Raw genomic sequence first — 23,655 nt, forward strand, 5'->3', positions numbered from 1 at the left:
CGTTGTCACTTAATCATCTAACTTTTGAGAAGATAACACTACCACTTACTGAAATATAATGAAAAGTAAAACGATTTAATCTCCCAAACTTACTAAAGTAAAAACACAGAAAACAATTTCAAGGCGAATTCAAAAGAAAAATAATTTGAAAAGATCTAGTTCTTTTGTTTCAGAGTTTGATTTTGTTTCTCGAACAGCGTTTTAAGTCCTAACAAGTGTGTTTAATGCCTAAGCTTTGAATTTGTTTGAGAAATTTAACTTGATATCTTTATTGAAAGTAATTTTACAACCTGTTGGCAAAGCAGAGGAAACCTGTAAAAGTGTTTAAACTTAATCTCATCATAGCATCCATCGACCATTTGAAGTTATCTTACGAGTATAAAACTTGTAGCATCCATTTTCGTTAAGAAACATCAAAACAGAAATCAAAGGGAAAGAAATAAAAAGGTAAACTCTACCAAACATCTTGGATAAGCATATACACAGTAATTAAGTAAAGAATTCCCTATATATATACAAGGAGCTTTCCAAAGTAAACAGGACTTAAAAAACAGAACAAATGGTTCTTTTCGGCAAAATCAATTTATTTTATTCAAAATAGTCTCCTCTGCTTCAATACAGCTTTTTGCACGGTTCAAAAGTATGTCGAATGAGTGTTTTAGCTCGTTGGCTGGTATGGCCGCCAGTATGCCGGAGCAAGCCTTTTGAATAGCCTCTACGTCTGCATAACGCTTTCCTTTCATGGGCAAATGCATTTTTCCGAAAACGAAGAAGTCGCACGGTGCTATATCAGGTGAATACGGGTTAATGGTTAAAATGTGGTTTTTGATCAAATAATGATGAATAGATCGATGAGACGGCACATTTTGGTCGTCACTCAATTTGTGCGGAACAAATCGTGCACACACCATTAGTAAGCCTAAATGTTCAATGATGATTTCGGCTGGTTTTTGATGAATTCAGTTTCGATAGAATTTCCGGTGATCACTGATTTTGATTGGCCCACATGTTGATCGTCCTTTATGTACTCACGATCACTTTTAAAACGTTGAAACCACTCTTGTACTCTGCTACGGGATAGGCAATCATCGCCATAAACTTGTTTCATCAATTGAAATGTTTCGGTAAAAGTTTTATCAATTTTAAAACAAAATTTAATGTTGGCTCTTTGTTCGAAGCTCATTTTCGCACCGATAACACAAACATGCTGACACTTAAAACGCAATAACTTCACTTCCAATCGATGAAATGTCATGAAATTCTCACTGGACAATCGATAAAGTTAGCAGATTCTAACGCACTAGTCAATATAAAGGGTGATTTTTTAAGAGCTTGATAACTTTTTTTTTAAAAAAAAACGCATAAAATTTGCAAAATCTCATCGGTTCTTTATTTGAAACGTTAGATTGGTTCATGACATTTACTTTTTGAAGATAATTTCATTTAAATGTTGACCGCGGCTGCGTCTTAGGTGGTCCATTCGGAAAGTCCAATTTTGGGCAACTTTTTCGAGCATTTCGGCCGGAATAGCCCGAATTTCTTCGGAAATGTTGTCTTCCAAAGCTGGAATAGTTGCTGGCTTATTTCTGTAGACTTTAGACTTGACGTAGCCCCACAAAAAATAGTCTAAAGGCGTTAAATCGCATGATCTTGGTGGCCAACTTACGGGTCCATTTCTTGAGATGAATTGTTGTCCGAAGTTTTCCCTCAAAATGGCCATAGAATCGCGAGCTGTGTGGCATGTAGCGCCATCTTGTTGAAACCACATGTCAACCAAGTTCAGTTCTTCCATTTTTGGCAACAAAAAGTTTGTTAGCATCGAACGATAGCGATCGCCATTCACCGTAACGTTGCGTCCAACAGCATCTTTGAAAAAATACGGTCCAATGATTCCACCAGCGTACAAACCACACCAAACAGTGCATTTTTCGGGATGAATGGGCAGTTCTTGAACGGCTTCTGGTTGCTCTTCACCCCAAATGCGGCAATTTTGCTTATTTACGTAGCCATTCAACCAGAAATGAGCCTCATCGCTGAACAAAATTTGTCGATAAACACATTTCGAACCGAACACTGATTTTGGTAATAAAATTCAATGATTTGCAAGCGTTGCTCGTTAGTAAGTCTATTCATGATGAAATGTCAAAGCATACTGAGCATCTTTCTCTTTGACACCATGTCTGAAATCCCACGTGATCTGTCAGATACTAATGCATGAAAATCCTAACCTCAAAAAAATCACCCGTTATATGTTCATCAATGGCGCTACCAGGGGAGCTAGGTTTTAGATTCCTATTTACTTTGGAACGCACCTTGTAGACCTATAATTGATAAAAAAAACTCGTTTTTTTAAAGAGGCATGGACTAGTCAACTCTTTGACTTTTGACAAAATAACGGTTTTCCAAACAAAAAACTAGTTTCTTGTGAAATGGATTACACAAGTCAAAATCGAAATTATTGTCAAAAACATATTTCTTCGATCATTACCTCACAAACACAATTTAAGAAGGTCGTGTGAATATTTTAAGACGTTTGATCCAGCTGTTTCGGAGAAATTTTACTCACCGACTCTGAAAACATCGCTTCGAGAAAAGCGTAGTTACAAAATTCATGTACAAAAAATACTGTACAAAATTATTGATTCTTTTAATTCTTAAGTGAATGTAATCTATTAAAATATACACAATTTTGATATTTCTTGATCGATGATTCAAAAACTCGCTTACATACTTCTTACGTTAGATATCGACCGAATATTTGGTGCCGCTTTGAGCGAGCCATTTGAAACTTTTGCTTACCTTTGCGTTTTTCTTAAGCTAAAAAAAAAACATTTCGTAAACTTTACAGAACTTGCATCGTTGTCTCATGAGTAATCTGCTCATTCCAAATGCCACAAAAGGGTAAATACATCACACCTCTATATCTCACAACTGCTGTCAGACCACTGGAAAATTTAAAAAAAGCAAGCTTAACATAAATACTATAAATTCATCCTATCTTACATTGTGTCCTAAATTGTATCAATCAATCTAATAGATTCAAACTTGATACAAGTCAATAGTTTAGTTCCTAAAACGAAAAACGACTACTCACCGGGGAAAGTACTGAGCTTTAAAGGAAGCTTTTTTTCTGGATGCGTTCAAGTTAAAGTATTGCGAATAAACTAAATTGGATAAATTAAGCGGGGTAGCAGAGTATAACTGCTATCATTTAATATTGCGGTCAGTATAACTACGCAATGACTTTTCAACGAACATGAAAAAAGCTGGATTAGATACGGGATTGGTGGATAGCTTAGAAACAATGAGTTGTTATGTTAAGACACACTGTGTCAAAGTAGAATGAGTCACAGAAACTGGTCAATGTTGAGTCATTCTTATAAAAGCTTCGAGAACACTTCAAACCTTCAGATAGACTTTATCTAAAAAGGATATTTGGCATGTGACAACGAGTAAAATAAATCAATAAAATATCAGGAAATTTTTTCAAATGACTATCTCTAAGCGGCAATAGTGCAGCCCATTAAGTAAGATATGAAGACAAGCTTTTATGAGTTGTGTTTAGGACAAACAACTGATATACATTGCAAAAACAGGTGTAATTAAGTAGTGGTAGAATAAAAGTACCAATATATAATAGATTATGCTATTTTTTAAAGTATAGATTATATAAACGCGATAGCATTGTTGTGGCTTTTGCACATACATATGTAGATAAATTTGAAAAGAAAAGGAAAAGAAATAATATTAAATTACAAATCAAAAATGACATTATTTCGCACTTTGCCCAAGTTTATGAGGTGAAAAGAGGCGCCCTCGTAAAACAGTAATTTTCTGAAAGAATATAGTATACCTTTAGCAGTTTATCGTTGACAGACACAGTTTTATCACAAAAGCGGCTATTATAAATTTTAAAAGCCACTGCCATATGAAATCACCCACATACATACATGTAGAGATATAAAAAAATATAATAAAGTCATAATCAGTTTTGTAAGCTTTTATATATCAGCGCCTAGTTGTGGTGTTCGGAAGGCCATATGTATGCATATTTTATATGTTACAACATAAATTGCAAGTAGTAAAATAAATCGCTGAACTTTATCTTTGTGGCCAACAAAGCAGAAATTATTTGTGCAACTAATACGCAAGCCATAACCGTTATAATATATAGATAAACTTTTGCGTTTTACAGCAACCAACAAATAGGATGCACATAAAATTCAGCTAACTTTAGGAGCGACAAATTGCAGATTACACATTGATTTCTCAAACGTGTAAGGCCGCCCCGAACCCCGAACCGCGCCATTTGCATGCCAAGAATTTTAATAAAAGCGCCAACGAATGGCGAAAGTCACATGTGTATGCATGTATGTTGGCAGCTAATAAAAGACGGTTAACCAGACACATACATACATATAAAGGGTGATTTTTTAAGAGCTTGATAACTTTTTAAAAAAAAAAAACGCATAAAATTTGCAAAATCTCATCGGTTCTTTATTTGAAACGTTAGATTGGTTCATGACATTTACTTTTTGAAGATAATTTCATTTAAATGTTGACCGCGGCTGCGTCTTAGGTGGTCCATTCGGAAAGTCCAATTTTGGGCAACTTTTTCGAGCATTTCGGCCGGAATAGCCCGAATTTCTTCGGAAATGTTGTCTTCCAAAGCTGGAATAGTTGCTGGTTTATTTCTGTAGACTTTAGACTTGACGTAGCCCCACAAAAAATAGTCTAAAGGCGTTAAATCGCATGATCTTGGTGGCCAACTTACGGGTCCATTTCTTGAGATGAATTGTTGTCCGAAGTTTTCCCTCAAAATGGCCATAGAATCGCGAGCTGTGTGGCATGTAGCGCCATCTTGTTGAAACCACATGTCAACCAACTTCAGTTCTTCCATTTTTGGCAACAAAAAGTTTGTTAGCATCGAACGATAGCGATCGCCATTCACCGTAACGTTGCGTCCAACAGCATCTTTGAAAAAATACGGTCCAATGATTCCACCAGCGTACAAACCACACCAAACAGTGCATTTTTCGGGATGCATGGGCAGTTCTTGAACGGCTTCTGGTTGCTCTTCACCCCAAATGCGGCAATTTTGCTTATTTACGTAGCCATTCAACCAGAAATGAGCCTCATCGCTGAACAAAATTTGTCGATAAAACACATTTCGAACCGAACACTGATTTTGGTAATAAAATTCAATGATTTGCAAGCGTTGCTCGTTAATAAGTCTATTCATGATGAAATGTCAAAGCATACTGAGCATCTTTCTCTTTGACACCATGTCTGAAATCCCACGTGATCTGTCAAATACTAATGCATGAAAATCCTAACCTCAAAAAAATCACCCGTTATTTAATGGTATGTATTCAAGTGTATAAGTTCACAGTTATATAACTGGTATACCGCAAGTATAATATTGCTGTCATAAGCGCACAAGTTTTCCATCTTTCATTTTTCCGCATACATATTGATTTCACAAACACACACAAACTTAGAAACACAGTGTTTCCCTTTCTGTGTGGATCTTTACATACTAATGGCACCGCAAAATCCATTTAACCCCCGACCGCTTGAGAGCTTCAAACGTCAACAATCCGCAGAGCAGCTGGCAAGGCGCTCCACCATCAGCAGAGTTTTAGTTTGGAGCTGTTAAAAAAGTAACCAAAACAACAATAACAACACAGTGCAGACACAATCATTTCGTTTATTCAGCACATCGCACCTCCTCCCCATCGACTAAGACGTAATGTCGACGCAGTGAAGTCCAGTGGATTTAACTGCCTTTCGATCGCTTGTCCTTTCGCTCCATTCAGTTGCCATAAATTTACTCATTCCTGGAGTTTTATATACAGGGTGGTTCTCTTTTATAGTTTCGATATTTTTTGATAGTTCGTAGCGCCGGAGTGGGTCCATGAGATCTATGACACAGTTGAAATCGCACCTGCCGAAATGAGTTCATGAGTTGTTGGCATAACTTTGAACTTTTGCGCATAGGCGAACTAAAGGAGTTAAATCGATGCTTCAAGATGGTTCGTAAAGTCTTCGCAGTTAATCAGTTATCGATCTGAGTTCTTGACTTGTTGGATAAATCACTGTAAATAAAGCAAAAAAGTTAAATTGAAGTTCCCGAGAGCATTTCTGTCATATGCGATATGGCTCTTAATCGATAACTGGGGTAGTAATATAATATCGCTCTTTCATGACAATCTAAATCAAAAGAAAGTTTAATCGAGGCTTTGAGATGACACGCTTAAGATAACAGCCCTAGCTTGACATCTAGGAGGCGGTTGGTAACTCAATAACCGAACTTTTCAAATAAAACGATGAATTTTTGCGTAGTCTGACTGTCCACACAAAATATAATTTACAAAAACTAAAAGTTTTTGAACCACCCGTTACACGCATATATGTACATAGAACGCTAAACGTGTGTTTGTTATTGTTGGGCGTTGCGACAAGCGTTATAAATGGCACTCGGCGTGCAAAGGTGACAAAGGATATCGCAATTTTATGAGTAATCCTGACACTTTTATATCCCAACGCAAACATATGCGACACGTATGCATATGCACAAGTGCGTGTGTGTTTGGGTGCGCGTGTATTTGCTTAGGGAGGCAGGCAGGCTGGCGTAGTAAAGTAATAAAATTACACATATAGATTTTGCATTGTTGTGGGCAGATAATGTGTTGCGCGTTACACGGGGTAGTTGCCACATGCCGCACACACACATACATCATATGCATACTTAAGCGACTCAGCCGCTGGTAGTTGCAAAAAGCAAGCAACTGAGGTACATACCAACAACTAGCGAGTACGGCGCGCGGGCAGGCGTTCAGCAGCCGGAACGATTGCCGCCAACAAAAGCTATACCGGAAGCGTTGCTAAATGGATTGCATGCATTGTTGTTATTGTTATCGTGTTCCGTTATTATTGTTATTGTTACTGTTTGTTATTGTTATTACAGTGTCTGGTCGTCGTAGCCGCCGCTTACTCTGCCAGCACCGGTATGCAGTGCACAGAACTTTTGGCCGCATTCAAGTCCAGGTCGATAACTTCAACATCAATTCGCCGCATATCCACACATACATGAGCACTACATTGACAGCGCTAACACCGTCCTTTGCATTTGCATTGCCGCTGGCGAGATGAAAATTTCAAGCAAACAATCCTCCGTTGATAGCACCACAGAGCGTTGGAGTTGTTTACAAACCTGCCACACCCCCACAAAACCACTGACACACGCTTGTATAAATTCACACCGCCACTGATGCGCTTATTCGTCTGGAACTTTTTCATTATTAATTTCCATAACTCATATCTATCAGTGCTCTCCGCTTTATGCTGCCCATCCATACTTTACGGTTGCTTAGCTCACTCCAAGTATTTCCCCCACGTCAACTTCAATATTTTATCAGCATTCTGGGGTTCAATAACAATGAAATGCAGGTTTGCGTTCATTCTTGGAGAAGGGGGGGTGAAATCGCGTTGTGTTTATGTTGATGTGCATTCAACGCGTCCATATTATAGTCGTCAAAAAGCAGCTGAAACCCGTCGGTCATAACGCGCATCAGCCATGCCATCCATTATCTGAATCATAATAATCATGACAAGTGGTGGTTTCGGTGACACAACGTAAGAATTCACACAATCAACGATTCGTAGAAAGTAGGAAAATTCATCCGCATAGACTGTCAACTCATTTAGCTAGGGATCAATACCATTTTGGTAATGCTTGATCAATACCATTTCGGTAATGATGACGAACAGCAGCTGATATATACTTTTATAGTTTTTATATTTGCTTTTAATCAACCTTTGTTTTTTCACTCGGCATGTAAGTAAGAATATTTGAAAGAATATTTTGAAGGATATCTTTCAGCAGTCAAGTTGGCAGTCCGTGTCAGAAAACTCTAATCAATCAAAGCCAAGCGTGGCTTGTTAAAAAGTGAGCGGTTTATCATTATCATTACACGCGAAAGACTGCTTTTCCTAATCTCACTAAAGTTATTGACAATCTTCCACTCAATCTTATAAGGAGTGGAGCTTAAAAGGCTCCAAGATTAATACTTCTTAAGCAAACCTAAAGTTATCAACCTATCTCCTATCCAAATGCCTTGGTAATTATTTAGCTAATTCAGACCTTGAAGATAACTAATTCTAGTTCGACATATCAGCTGGGTTCGAACACGATATCCGATCAATATCCAAAACCGTTATCTGTATTGTAGTCATTAGGAATTTAAATGTTTTAAGCTCTATCTTTTCAAGTTTCGAAAACGCCAGTGTTTTTATTTGGCTCAAGTTATTCAAATAGGGTCGAGAACGCGTTGACGACGAACCACGTCCAGGACGACCATCAACATCAACTAATGATGAAACCGTCAATAAAATAAAAAAATTGGTGAGACATCTTACTGACATCGTTGAAATATCGGAAGAAGCAGTGAAAACCATTTTGGAACATCATTTGGGTATAAGAAAAGTGAAAGCAGGACTGGTTTCAAAATAACTCATTATTTTCCAAAACCAGCGTCCAGTTAACGTCTGTTAAACAATGCTTTCCGACTAATAAGATGTGAGAAAAGTATTATTACTATTATAATTACGTATTATTACTCCTTACGACCGGCAACAGAAGACCAATTTTCCGAATATCGTGGCAAAAGTGCGCCAAAGTCGAAAAAATACGTCAAAGCAGATCAAAAAATCAAGGCTATGTTGACAGTTTTCTTCAATAAACGAGGTGTGGTGCACCGGCCCAGCTGTCAATAAGGAATACTGTTTGAGTGATGCGCGTCCTTTGCGCGAAGCTTTTTATAACAAGTAAGGAAGGGTTAAGTTCAGGTGCAACCGAACATTATATACTATATATATACTATATATATATACATTTTGCAAGAATCCAATCCAAGGAAATACTTAAAGGTTTGAAACGGATCATATAAAGTAAAGTCAGCCGGATGTTCGAAAATCCTGACATGGGCTGGGTCAAGTTTTCGCTCAAATTTATCTCCTTTAGACACAAAGATGTTATAAGCAAAATATGCTCTCTTATTTTCATTAGAACAACTCACTTATTGGCCGATACATGCGGTAAAAAGTCACCCGGAAGTTCGGGAATCTTTATATGTATTAGGCATATGGGGGCTGAAGGAGGTCCGATTCAACCCGTTTTTAACATGCACATATACCATTATAAGAGAAGGGTTATCCCTTGATTACAGTTTCATATAGTATATCAGAAATTGACTGACATTTTCGATCAAAAGTCAAACATTCGGTACCTAGGAGGGAACAATTTTTATTGGACTTAAACACAAAAAAGATTTTTCGTTTTATCACGTTATATTAATGGCTTCTTGATTTGTGTAATGGTTGTTATAGCTTAATTGGTTTGAGAGATAATTACAGTAAACTTGTTGGAGGGCGGGGCCACGCCCTCTTTTTCAAAAATGTTGCCCGTAGGTGCCCCTTGCTACTGTGATTCTTTGTCGCAAATTACAACTTTATAACTTAATTAAGTGCTTAGTTATGGCCTTTTATATGTTTTCAGTTAATGACGCTTTGTTGGTGTGGCAGTGGTCTGATTACAACCATCTACGAACTCAAATTTTCGTTGTACTAAGGAACTCACATACCAAGTTTCACCGAGATTTCTCAACTTTTACTCAGCTACAGTTACAGCTTGCACGAACGGACGGACGGACAGACGGAAAAACAGACAGTCGACCGGATTTCGACTTTTCTCGTCATCCTGAGCATTTATATATATACCTACATAAATCTATCTGGCTAAGTTTTAGGTGATGCATTTAAGGTTATTCCGGAAATCGGCTTTACCGACTGTTTCGACGATTGGAAAAAAATTAGAATAGTGTATTGGGGCCAAGAGGGATTACTTTGAGAGGGGCGACATAGATTTTGAAGAATAAATTAAGGATTTTAAAATTATGAGCACAGTCTTACTATATTTTGCTGATAACAGTAAAAAATTTTAAGTCATTCGCGGATCACATCTTCGCTTTTACAGACCACGGACGGACCACTGGTTGGATTAACCACCGCTTATCTATTATAAATAATATTGTAATTGTAATAATAATAATAATAAAATAATAGTTAGATAAACGCATTGACAAGATAACTGAAAAAATGATATCGATATAAAAAATTTTAAAAACTACGACGACTTCAGTTAAGTTGTTGACTGTAAAATAAAGACATATGGGAGTGGAACTGAGTGAAAATATGGCAAATTAATAAAATCAATAATACATATATCAGACAAAATGTCGCCCTTTTAAGACTTTCATTGTAAGGTATCTCTGAATGGAATGAATTTGGGTTAACTGTGAAGGAAATATTATAATCCAACAGCAACGGAATTCAACTCAATGGAATTTATGGAAAGGTGAGTAAGCGAAATTGAAGAAGTAATGATACTTGAAGCTTTCCCGCAGTAGTTCTAAGTAACGGGACTCTACCCAGACTTTATTCAGCCAGGAATTGAAATGACAGTACAATACTAACGACCAGTTATATTAAGATCTCTACTGCTTTAATAAACCGAGAAATACTTGGAAAAATATATAAGTGAAAGAAGACTTGACTTCAACCAGATAATGAAATTTTGTAGAAGGTCGATAATATTTAGAACTTGATTTTAAATTCAGACGAACCGAATTCATAAAAAGTGAAGAATAGATAACAGCTTACAAACTCCATGCATTAAATTTTCAAAAGACAGCAACTTCTTCCCAGAGATCAAAACTTTTACGAACAAAAACTATAACTTTAAGATATGTATATTCATAATGTTTTTCAGAAACTAAATGCTAAATACACGAATTGCATGCAAAAATATTTAGTTTTCTCGGCGCACTTTACTTAAGGGTGGAATGTTCGGTAATGCGATATATTTCCTTTATTGTGGGTGAGTATGTGGCGCTTGCACGAGGATGATAAGTGCATTCCGACTAAACACCAAAATAAACAGTTTATCCAACGATTTTTGCTAAAATTGCCATTAAAGTGGCAAACAAACGGCGCTAAACGAATCCAACACGAGTGCAAATATTAGAAGCCAAGGGGTGTTGATGATGTATGAAGAAGCTTTCTGCCAGAGCTGGCGAATGGCTGTTGACCCATACGCCACCCACTCACCGGTAAAGCGTGCAAATTAATCGATAAGTGGTTGCGTGACGAATTCTATATAAGTAACGGAATACATTTCTATTCGAGTATATATGCGTGTAAAAAGAATACGCGTAAATGTTGGAAAGAGAATAAATTGTGTGATCTTCGTAAATGTTTATGATATTTCGTTTTGTGAAAAGCATATACTTACGTACCACAACATCAGGTCCTTCACCTATGTTCAAAGGTGTTGATAATGGCGCTGCTTGTAAGCACCCCAGGCGCTGGTGTACTTTGTGTCATCTGCAATGCCTGCAAAGGTAATATATTTAACAGTTATAGCTTTCTTAGATTTTATGAATTTTTTTCTTTATACCGTTATTTGCACTGTTCATATATCATTTCGTAACGTGTTTGTCATTTATTGTGTCAGTATTTGACAGGCGAGCAGCCGCAACGTATTAGTTGCTTTGAAGTTGTTGCATGGAAAGTGTGTGTATGTTTGTTTTGTATATATGAACTTAAGTATATTTATAAAGAATATTTTATTTATACCATATTTGCGATGATATGCTACATACAGCCAGCAGTTGAGAATCTTCAAAAAATACAAATTTCTTTAACATATGCTTAACCCTTGTAAGCACAGATTGTATTGAAAAAATTTATATAAAACTAATAGAAATAAACAGAGCATAAATATAAAAAACAAGTAAGGAAGGGCTAAGTTCGGGTGTCACCGAACATTTTATACTCTCGCATGATAAAGTGATAATCGAGATTTCATTATCCGTCATTTACATATTTTTTTATTTTGCTGTAAAATTAATTAGAATTAAATTCTGAGAGATTTACCGATATTTTCGGTGAAAAATTAGGTTAGGCTAGGTTAGGCACTGAGTTCTTCGTGTTCGATATCAGGAACCTTGAAAAGTTATAGTCCGATCACGACAATTTTTCCACAAGGGATACCTCAGCTCAAATACCGTATTTGTGTAAAGTTTTATTCCGCTATCATCATTGGTTCCTAATGTATATATTATACAGAGAAGGCATCAGATGGAATTCAAAATAGCGTTATATTGGAAGAAGGCGTGGTTGTGAACCGATTTCACCCATATTTCGTACATGTCATCAGGGTGTTAAGAAAATATTATATACCGAATTTCATTGAAATCGGTTGAGTAGTTCCTGAGATATTGTTTTTTGTCCATAAGTGGGTGACGCCACGCCCATTTTCAATTTTCGAAAAAAGCATGTGTGCAACTTCCTCCTGCCATTTCTTCTGTCAAATTTAGTGTTTCTGACGTTTATTGTTAGTCTGTTAACGCACTTTTAGTGATTTTCAACATAACCTTTGTATGGGAGGTGGGCGTGGTTATTATCCGATTTCTTCCATTTTTGAACTGTATATGGAAATGCCTGAAGGAAACGACCCTATAGAGTTTGGTTGACATAGCTATAGTAGTTTCCGAGATATGTACAAAAATCTTAGTAGGGGGCGGGACCACGCCCACTTTTCCAAAAAAGTTACGTCCAAATATGCCCCTCCCTAATGCGATCCTTTGTGCTAAATTTCACTTTAATATCTTTATTTATGGCTTAGTTATGACACTTTATAGAGTTTCGGTTTTCGCCATTTCCCATCTTCGAACTTAACCTTCTTATGGAGAAATACGTGTACCAAGTTTCATCATGATATCTCAATTTTTACTCAAGTTACAGCTTGCACGGACGGACAGACAGACATCCGGATTTCAACTCTACTCGTCACCCTGATCACTTTGGTATATATAACCCTATATCTGACTCTTTTAGTTTTAGGACTTACAAACAACCGTTATGTGAACAAAACTATAGTACTCTCCTTAGCAACTTTGTTGCGAGAGTATAAAAATCGTTGGCTATCTAGTCAGCCTTTCTCGAGTCAAGAAAATCCTGATGTAAATTGCGCTCCTAAATTTCTGCCGTAAGATATAAATTTATGTGACTAGACTAGGTCTGAGTAAAACTTCTCTCAAATACGTTTTATGAATACAAATGTTTGGTACCAGGACACAGAGTACAGTAGTTGAAGCAAAAAATAAATCAGACTATATTTATTGTATTGAAGCCTTATGATACATCTATGTAAATGAAAAATTGTATATCTATTTAAACTTTTTCATTGGGGGCGTTTTTTACGTGGCGGGTCCCAAGCCTAGCGCACAACACTGTGGAGGGGATGCTTCGCCTTCTCACTTTAGCTCGCCATCAAACGGATGTTCCTAGGCTACTCAGGGGATACTTGGTCTATACTTGGTTTCTGGCCACTCGCAAGTGAATGGCGATTAGAGAACTTTCATCACATGCGTGAACTTCTATACATGACTCCATCCTCCTAAGTAATAACAATCTCTGCTTAATATTGAAAGCCAAAAAGCTCAAAACGAACTTATATATAAGGAAGAAGGAGAACTATATAAGCAAACATCAACGTTATATATAAAACCACTTTAATTTTCTCTTTAACATTTCTTGTCTCAGCTGGTCTTTAACGTACGGTCTCAAACGAAAATCTGGAAGTGCAAGGGTTAACAGAACCGATGATTTTTATGAAAGGATCACTGTTTTATATGAATTTTTCTACAGGTGTGCTGAGGAAATAAGAAGCTATATATACATACACTTTCATGTGTGCAAGTGAGTGTAGTCACAAAGCACCCTTGCACCCTTCTAAATCTCCACACGTTTTCTTCCAGCCACAACCAAATGTACACTTTACATTCGCTACAGCTGCTTTGACTGTTGCTTTGAGAGGAAAGTGCACATCTGTTCGGAATTCCACTTGAACGGTCAGGTCCTGTACATTCACTCAACATTTGAAGGTTCATTCACTTGCTTTGTCTTTTTCTTGCTGTAAAAATGTCTGTGCGGATATTGTTTTGTATTTCTTTCGATATTTCTTCAGTTCGCTTTTCCATTAGTTAATGTCGGCGCTTACTGTCAGACAGTTTGTTTTATTTTGCCTCACTTTGAGTTGTGCGTTATTTATATTTTCCTCCAACTCCATTTTTTTATAGATTTCTTTTATTCGTTGTTTTTGCTGTTGTAGATGTTAGATTTATGTATGCGTATACTTTCGTTTCATCGTGGCAGGCAGTCAGTCACTTGGTCGACGTCCCCGAGAGCATCATATGCATCAAACGCGAGCTTTCATACATTATGCTTCTTTCATTCATCCATTCACTCGCTCATTCATTTAAACATTATTTGAAATAACATATACAAGAACGGCACGATAAATACTTGCTGAAAATTGGAGTTTCAATATGACCGCACGCCATGGCGCCACGCCCAGGTCCTCCAAAACGACTACCACATAAGAAAACCACAAAAGAGACAAACCATGAAACGAACAATCACAGCCAATATCGTATTAAGGCCGTGAAAATAAACATATCAAAAACTGAGCGACAACGTTTTCTCACTCCGACTAACAAACGCAATATGTAGAACATTTGACAGCAGTGCTTGCTACTGTTTAATCGCAATCTGTCAAACGCCGTTTCGTGATCGGCGACTAAATATACATAGATCTATAAATACACACCAGAGACCAAAGAACAGCTGAAACAGCAGACTTTCCTAGGCGAACCTTATCCAAATATATAAATATAGATTAACCTATCATATGAAAAATATGATGATTTACGTATTTTCCAAATTTGACACCATCCGACTTAAGTTTGTTTTAAAACATGAAAAAGTCAGCATTGACAGAAATTGTGGTCGAGTTTGGGTATAGCGTCGTCACGGAAACCTACTTTCCTGATATTCTTATAACATATTTTTCAAACCTATTTGAGAAGTGAAAGCTAAAAGGAAACTAGTTTCTTTGAGAAATAAATCACAATTTCACAATTTTTTTTATAGACCAGGTACATACTAAGCGGCGCGCACTCGTAATTCAGTCGTATGTTCCCAACTCCATTTCGTTTCCAATTTTTTTCGCCACCGTTATATTGCAGACCATTTTTTAAAACAACCTTCCGCAAAAGTAATTTTTCTTTTTGTCGTTTACGTTTTTTCTGCATTTCTTTCACCCGCCCAACGATGCTGACTACATGGGTTTCAAGTAAACTCCATTCTTTATGCCCTTATTAAAAGCATTTAACGAGTTGTTTCTATTATTTGTTTAGAAGCGTGTGCGCCATATGCTTGCACCGGCCAAAAGACCAGCCGAAATGTCACCCAAAATAATCGATTATTGCAATAGCATCTCCCTCGCTCCCTGCTTACGTTTGGTATTAGTTCTTTCCAGTCTGCTCCGGCAGGATATTATTTTCCGCACTGCCTTTTATTGCGTGTGTCTCACCCCCGTACACATTTCGACAGCTTTGACATTTGTATTTTGATCCGGAAGTGTGGAATTTCCCATTCACTGCACATGTTACTTCGGCGAAATCTTTTTATTTGTGAATTTTTCATAAATATGCCTTTAAAGTTATACGTCAATAAATTGAGGGTACAAGTTGAAAAGAAATAGAAGGATTCTTGTAAGTCATCAGGAACATAATAAATCGTTTACGGGTCGTGAGGCTGTAAGATATGTCAGCAAAAATAATTACTTGTTTTTTGTTTAAAAAAAAGGCAGTAAACAAACGGAAATTGAAAGTATAAAACCTTCGCATGCGTGAATAACAAAAAATTCAAGGTGGATGAAAGTTATTTAAACCCATTGTCACCATCAATCTTTGATGAACTCGTAAACAATATGAATAATTAAGGTGTATGCTAAGCCATTATCAAACATTAGTCTTCTTTGGCATACAACTTTCGTTAGAGTTTCGGTTTAAAAAGTTTTCTTTTTCATATATTTTTACCTACAATGCATTATTATAATGAATGACCAGATTTTTTCAATTCATACCTTTTCCTTAAACGTGATTATTTGGTAAGAATTACAGCCAAAATATGGAACACCCTATCTTCTTTTATAGTGTACAGTTTCCAACGTCTAAAAAGACATTGGAAACTCTATTATGCAGTTTGGCGACTTCATTACAGAAGAACTCGATATAGGCACTATAGTTGTTGTATATTTGTTAGCGGAACCTTCAATAGCTCAAAATAATAAAGGCGAGGCCGTGATGGTCCTTCTTCTTCGTTATTTGTCAATTCGTATATTGGTGATCATATAACATTTAATAATATATGTATGTTAAATATATCTATTGTATATTAAAAAATCACAGGTTTTTAATTTCACAGCATATTTCTTTCTATCTCTCGCTACATCTATGAGGTTGCCAACGTTCTGAATTCCTGTACATTTATATTTTGAATGTTTCGTAGCCACGAAAGTTGTGTACGGCCAATACCCCGTTTTCCTTCAATTTTTCCATGGATAATTATTGTAGGAGCTCATACTTAGGGTGCCTCAAAATACGACCTAGGTAAGCTGCTTTTCTTTGTTTTATAGTTTTTACTAAATCTCTATTGCGGTTCACTCTTCTCAAAACTTCACTGTTTGTAACTCTATCTGTCCATGGAATATTTAGGACTCTTCTAATAAGCCATACCTCGAAAGACTCTAGCTTGTTGATATCTGTGATTTTTAGAGTCCACGTTTCCACGACGTATTTTGGTTATGTTATTGAGGTCATATTATTATTGTTTTTAAGACATATTATGTAGTCTTTGTATTTGAGAAAAGTTGTTCGCGCAAATTCGCTTCGACATAATATTTCTTTAGAGCAATCCCAATATTCGTTTCGTTGATTTGACTACCAAGGTACTTGGAATTTTTAACTTTTTCGATGAGTATATTGTTAATCATGAGGTGTGTGTCATTTTATACATATGTTTTTCCCATGTCTCATCATGTACTTTGTCTTATTTATGTTAATGCGTAGGCCATATTCGTCACTACGTAAGTTAACCCGGTTTACAAGTTCTTGTAATCCCATCAAGCTATCGGCTATAAGTGCATTGTCATCTGCATAGCGTATATTATTGATGAAAATACCATCCAATTTTGTTTTGAGTGATTGCCTACGACCAATGACTTCAAATAATCCCACAAAAATTAGTCTAATGGTGTTATATCACAATTTCCTGGAAGCCATTCGATGTTTGGAAATAATCAAATCTCCAAACTTTTCTCGCAATAATTCGGTCCTGGTACGTGCGGTATGGCACATAGCCTCGTCTTGTTGGAACCAGTTATAGTCAAGATCAACTTCTTCCAATTACGGCCAATATTTTCATTTCTTCAAGTGGATCTTTGTTTTATTGGCACTTGAACATTTTGTAAAAACAATGTACACTCGAAATTTTCAACAATTCTAATACCGAGCACCGGTTAACAATTGGAAATAAAATTCAATAATTTTAACTTTGTTTTGTGTATTTCTCTCCATGATGGAACTGTAAACATTACTGAAACGACAGACATATGACTGTGGTAGAAGACATAAAACAACCCTATTTATTCTTGAATGAGCTGAAACAAATAAGCTCACGTTTAAATATTTCGAATTTCTGCAAATTGTGTCGAGTTTATTTATTATATCATAAGAATAGGATACAGTAGCCAAGTTCATTCGATGCATATACTCCTAACTTCACTCAGCATTTAGCCAGATAGAATTTTAATGCACAAAATTGTTCATACAAAATAATCTCAAAAATATTTCGTCTTAAATTAGTTTTTGAGATGTCAAACACGAATATTCCAACAAAGGAATAAGTGGGACAAATTTATTTAATTACCATTCAACGCACACAACCTCGAACATAAATGCGTAAACAGAACATCACATAACCACATATAAATATCCCGGAGACATAAAGCAAGCTTAACAACAATAAAAACTGAATCGCTGAGAGAATGCACAATTCTCTAAATATTTCAAAGCGAGCATACAATAAAGTCACAATGACAAAACTCAGTGCACTTTCTACGCATGTGAATCATTATGGTGCATGCCGCCATATTATTCATTTTGTATCTACTCCTCCTCACTAAAGAGTGGATAAATGTAGGAAATATACTATATGCATGTATAAATATATACATAACTACTATGAAATACTATAATTATGACATATTTTGCATTGTTGTTGTGCGAAATGTCCACTCAGACGACATGCAAACTCATGAGGCTGCCAAGTTTCAAGAGTAAGGCTATTGTATGGAAATTGTCGAAAGACAAGTGGCAAGAATCAGGAAGCCACAATCAACACCCACATCTCTTTTAGCTGGAACAAACAACTACAATGGTAAAGCAAATATATTCTTGTAAGCATATGCTATAAAGTAAGATGCACATTAGGGTTGCACTCTTTCTTGATAATTTTTACTTTTGCAATAAATGACTATTAAATTTATATTACAAGTAGATCGTTCGGTTTTTTTTTCGATTATTTAAAAACAACATATACAACAGTATTGCCAAAGTATTGGCCATCTGAATCTATTGGGTAGTCGAAAAAGTATTTTCGTATTTTGTCAATAGATGTCGTTGCTGTCGTATATCTCCAGTGCTACCAATTGTGTGACACATTGTGTCATACCATATAGTATTGGAAAGGTGAGATCTTAAGCTTCATTTAACCAAATTCGGGGAAGTTGAAAAATGTTACAGCTGCTCAAAAATTAGTGAAAATAATGAAGAAATTCGCTATATTTTGAAGTTTTTGTATAAAAAAAAAGGCAGAATGTCACGCAAGCCACCAATGAAATTTGTGAAGTTTACGGAGACGATGCTGTATCAGCTCATGTAGCTCAACAATGGTTCCCTCGCTTCCGTTTCGAAATTTCGATTTACACTGATGGAATAATGTGTCTGCGCGAAAAATGACACAAATTGGTCGACCAAAATTATACATATTTAATAATTTATTTATTATCTATTCGAACCTCTTTATGGTCGGGCAATGGAAAGTCTACACCATCGGCATCAACTGTTTTCGGTTGCAGCTGTACGTAAGGAGCTTGAAATGCCGTTCCACAGTTTCCTTATACCGAGTTGTTGACGAGTGCTCTCAGAGAGTAGGAGTGCAAGTCGAATAGAAAATCGCCAGCTGTCTGTTGTGATTGCAGCTTCTCGACGTCGAACGTGATCAGCCAAAAACAGCCTCGGATGAGAGACCCCCTTTTGATGACTACGTCTAATACTCATAAGTTTATTTACTTGAGATTTTGTGTTCCAGATAGGATTACACGTATTTTAATGATAAAAAGGAAACAATGAAAACCACGAAGTTGAAATCTTGCCTCGTGCGTTCAATATATCCACTTTTGTTAATGACGATAACATCGAAAATAAATAGTTCTTTTGACATCACAAAGATAACAGACTATTTCAACATCTCTTATGGATCGCTTTAAACCAATTTGATTAGTGTTTTGGGTACGAATGGTATCAATGTGGTTTTCATACAAAGCGACCTGAAGCTTTTGCAAATGTACATATATTGCAAAAGAAATATTTGACAACTGAGGACCCATTTTCAACTTAAACTTGGAACTTGAATTGGGCACAATTTATCAAATTATCTTTCTCTATAAAGACCTAATATAGGATGATACGACACAAGTTTCGCTATGATTAAATAAATAGTCTTACCTCTCTCGCCAATAAATCATCGGATAGTGAAAGTTTGAGTCTTATAAGTGCAAATGAGTTTGTGGGACTACTTGAACTACATATATATTGGTAGCAAGTCCTTGTATCTGGTATTTAAATATGTTAAATGTAAAAGTGTTCAAAATTCCCGGAAACACATTTACAGATCATCTATTAAATACAGATATCATTTTAAGGCACAAATGAATCAGAGATAATACCAAAAATAATCGACAAACTAATAAACAGTTCACTCTAGTAAAATATAATTAAAATCACTAAACGAACACATGACGTGACAAACATGAGGTTCAATCCTCTCGAATCGACTCCAAAATCGAAAATTAAACAAGCAAACATTAAGGTTCACCTTCAAGTGAATATTCATGTAAGTCAACATTTACATATAAATCTACACAAAATAAAAATACGAACTTAAAACAATGCATACAATATAGACATTGCAACAAAAACAATAAAAGCGGAGGCAACGAGCAATTGCAACAACATGTAACGGTAGTCAAGCGTGATAGTATGCAAAATAGAAAAGACCAAGAACTGTACATATTGTATGTATGTATATTTATAACGGTTGTATGAAGTGAATAAGCATACGAAAAGTCATACTGCCAAAAACAGCACAAACAACAAAAACAAAAAAATTAAAACCCAAAGCCCGAAGCTGTTGACTTGACATCCACTGGGCCCTCACCTCATGCCACACACTCGCCGTTCGCTGCTAATACAACAGTATCCTTTACATAATCATTGAATTGGCACTCTACCGCTCCAATTTCCTCCCCCTTTAGTTCTACGCTGCTTTCTTTCCGCTCCACACATATTCTTACAACGTTGCATTGACATTGTCCTTGTCCCAATAAAGCACACATACGCGCTCCAAACGGAGTCTCTCTATTCTTCCAGCTTTGTTGTCTCGTTTCAGTAGATTTATTGTTGTTTTATATTTGTCCAACTGTCTTTCGTCGTCATTCTATTTATCTGTCTACCAGTTGTTTCATTCCGCTACGATTTATATTTTGGGAAATGCTTGAAATTTATGTATTCTCATCTGAGCATGAGAATGTAAGTGTATGTGCATGTTTTGTTACAGAAGAGTTCAGATGATATGTGCAGCTGGTATCTGTATATACACATATGTATATGTACATAAATTGTTGTTGGTTTAAAAATGTGTCTAAGATATTGACAATACGAGTCGGGTGCTTACAGGCGTAAATCGTTCAGAGGTTGGTAAGTGCACTCGTATTTCTAGCGTGTATGAATTATTCTTTTGAATAAAATATTTGTTTATTTTTGTATTCGCTAATTGGTTATGTCTTAAGGGTTCTCTGCCATATTTTGAATATAAAAGTACAAAGCGTTTTCAAAAATAACTATCTGGTGGTTTCTAAATGAAAGCCCGACAAGAACTCGCCGTAAAGCTATTATATATGTATACAAAAGATGTCATATGATTTATATACACATGTACATACACAGGTCCTTCTACATCTGGTTTTTTCAACGGAGTGGAAGTATTCCTCTTTCGCTGCCTCTCCGGCAGGTACTGCGTCGAATACTCTCAAAGCTGGAGTGTTTTCATCCATTCAGACGTCATGACCTAGCCATAGTAGCCGCTGTCTTTTAATTCGACTATGACAATACCGTCGTATGTCTCATACAGCTTATCGTTCCATAGAATTCGCCGTTGCCAATGCGTAAAAGACCATAAACCTTTCAGGAAACGCCTTTCCCGAAAACTCGTAACTACAGCTCATGGCCCAAGCCTCTGCATGGACGGGGATGTTCAATGGCTTGTAGAATTTGGTCTTTGTTCATCGAGAGACGATTTTACTTCTCGAGACTGACATTGTTGTTGATGTTAATACTGGTTCCAAGAAAGCCGACATTATCCACGACTTCGAAGTTAACACTGTTAACGGCAACGGCAGGGGGTAGAATTTGCCCGCGGTGGCCCGCGCGACTAAAATTAAATATGAAGTATGTCGTTTTTTTTAGATCGATTATAGACTTTGAATGAGCTTTCTTCTAATAACAAGGCATTTGAAGCTCAAGCGACAATTGTCAGCAGTCATTGAGTTTGATGCGTGCAAAAGCTACAAGTTCAAACCGCAGACTTAAATCTGGTACCACGGGAAGCTGTTAGCTCTTGGAATTCGCTCTAATCTGCTTTTTGGATTCGGACCTTTTGGGAAGATTTATGGCAGCTGTGGTTTAAACCTTAAGGTAGGTAGAATAGCAAAATTCAATTCAATGCACAATGGCCGCGTGGCGGACCCACAGCACCGCAGAGATTTTATATCGGCTCGAATCCGACCAAGGTGAAAAAAGTACTACTTGCAAAGCATTTGGAGTGCTAGGTCGTCGACGGCTTAACCTCACTGTGTTTTCTAAAGCACATAGATCAAAACAATGCGTTGATTAGCAATTGATCGATTGTAAGGTTGCGAGGTAGGCAGTCTGCTTTCTCTCTACTGCGACACGGCACTCCTCATCGTACCAGTTGTTCTTTTCATAATCGATCTGGTTGGCGACTCTTCGATGCAGAGATAGCCAGGGAGCTTGATAAATTTTGGGATTTAGTATTACAGATAACCATATTTCGGGTCCCGGAGAAATCATTCAGCCTCAACCCATTTGGGTATGTTTCGTCATCGCTGAATTTACCGGCCGTTGTGCCGGAAATAGATGCCGCTCCCAAATGATTGGCGCTCAGAGAACTTTCCTCACTTGTGTGAACTTCTACACACGACTCTATCTTCTAAGTAATATTAATAACAGTAAATCTCTAAATTTATATCCGTACGTCTATCCAATTGTAAATAAACATACTTGCATACATATCTTCTTGAAGCTTGTCTATCCACGAGGAAGCAACGTCCCATGTAACATGTCTGAAATCCATATGGTTGCGCCTCTTTTGCATACTTAGCCGAATGTTCGAAAAACTAAAAACTACCAAAACGCAGCAGCAGTGGGAAACGGATAACAAAGCAACAAGGGCAACATAGAATTTCGTTGTAACTGTTCCAAACAACTATCTAAATGACAAACTGACAGTTAAAGTCAGGCGAAGTGAGTGATGGTCGGACCAAATGCACCAAAACCGTCGGACGGAGCGTTAGTCGGCCCAGTACTGCGAGTGACCGTTACAATGACCATTCGACGATTTCATGCGAAGATAAAATGACGCTTGATTTGTGGATGTGTTTGTGTCAATTTGTGTGTGTGTAGAATACAATATACAACGTACCAAATATATTGCGTGTCATATATACAGAAATACTATATATTGTATATGTATATAAATGTGCAAACTTGCCTGGCAGCCAACTTTGCTATTGCGTTGCTTATTTCTGCATTTGTATGTGTATTGCAAATCACGCATGCCGAAATACATATTTTGATAACGGCCTCCCACCGCCTGTTTTGGTTTGACAGGACGTTGGTCGGCTTGTCAGTAGCGACTTCCAAATATTTTATCGCATCGCAAACGTCACCACATGTGTATGCAACTTTTTGTGGTTGGGTGCTGATGTGTGAAGACATGCTTGTTCGTGTATATGTATGCGGGGCGATGTAAGTGTCAATGTACTGTACTCAAACTGAACCTGGTAAATAATGTCAGGGACCAATGATGCAAAATATGTTTGAATCTTGGTGCCGACCTCATATAAAATTTTTGCATATATTAAGTGCTTGCTCTCAATGACTCTTTTCTTTTTAAAAGTAAGTAAAAACTATACCCAAAGCTGAACCAATATTACCACGAGATGGTCAAGTTATTCCTGAAAAAATTCATGAGTTATATCTTTAAAACAAAAAAACAGGTATATGATTCTAGTCAAAGTGAATACTGGATCTTAATCTAAGTAGA

The sequence above is a fragment of the Bactrocera dorsalis genome, chromosome 5 (genome assembly GCF_023373825.1).
Source record: "Bactrocera dorsalis isolate Fly_Bdor chromosome 5, ASM2337382v1, whole genome shotgun sequence".
Classification (NCBI taxonomy): domain Eukaryota; kingdom Metazoa; phylum Arthropoda; class Insecta; order Diptera; family Tephritidae; genus Bactrocera; species Bactrocera dorsalis.